Source organism: Homarus americanus, unplaced genomic scaffold (genome assembly GCF_018991925.1).
Source record: "Homarus americanus isolate GMGI-L3 unplaced genomic scaffold, GMGI_Hamer_2.0 scaffold30108, whole genome shotgun sequence".
NCBI classification, from domain to species: Eukaryota; Metazoa; Arthropoda; class Malacostraca; order Decapoda; family Nephropidae; genus Homarus; species Homarus americanus.
This window is the reverse complement of record NW_024748109.1, coordinates 2,419,292-2,420,352: the sequence shown is the minus strand read 5'-3', so window position 1 is coordinate 2,420,352 and position 1,061 is coordinate 2,419,292.

The following is a 1,061-nucleotide window of genomic DNA, read 5'->3' as shown; positions in this document are numbered from 1 at the left end:
TGACACTGACAGTAACCAGCCCAGGAGTTGTTGACACTGACGGTAACCAGCCCAGGAGTTGTTGACAATGACGGTAACCAGCCCAGGAGTTGTTGACACTGACAGTAACCAGCCCAGGAGTTGTTGACACTGACAGTAACCAGCCCAGGAGTTGTTGACACTGACGGTAACCAGCCCAGGAGTTGACACTGACGGTAACCAGCCCAGGAGTTGCTGACACTGACGGTAACCAGCCCAGGTTGTTGACACTGACAGTAACCAGCCCAGGAGTTGTTGACACTGACGGTAACCAGCCCAGAGTTGTTGACACTGACAGTAACAAGCCCAGGAGTTGTTGACACTGACGGTAACCAGCCCAGAGTTGTTGACACTGACAGTAACCAGCCCAGGAGTTGTTGACACTGACGGTAACCAGCCCAGGAGTTGTTGACACTGACGGTAACCAGCCCAGGAGTTGTTGACTGAATGGTAATAATGTGATCGGCCAGCAGTGATAAGTTAATATGTTGTTGTTGTGTGATGAAATGCTAAGCCAGGAACTGTGAATATGAATATTTTCTTCAATAAAGGCATTAAATAATTAAAAAAAATCTAGTAAAATTTTTGATTAAAATATTCTTCATGTAAGTTGTTACGAATTTATAACTTTATAATAAATATATATATTGTTCGACTCATATATTACCGTAATTGGTGTTGACGTCATTTGTAACATCAAGTGTTTCACTCAGGAGAGGTTAGGTTAAATTAGTCTTTTCTCGCCTGACTGGTTGATTTTGCTCCCAGGAGATGTTTTTTAGTGCAGTTTAACCCATTTAGTGACTAATTCTTTGCTACTGTCTAAACTTACATGTCCATTCATTTTTTTCGATTTTACTGCACTGTACTGTTCATAATATTCTGTTGTTGAGAGTCAGTGTGTAGGTGTTGGTTAAGGAGTATAGTCTGCAAGTATAAGAAATCAGATACAACACACTAAAGGATAACCCTTTTTAAGTACTCAAGAACACAGTGTGGGTCGGCACTGCACCCAACCGACTTCACTTCCCCAACTGTAATGT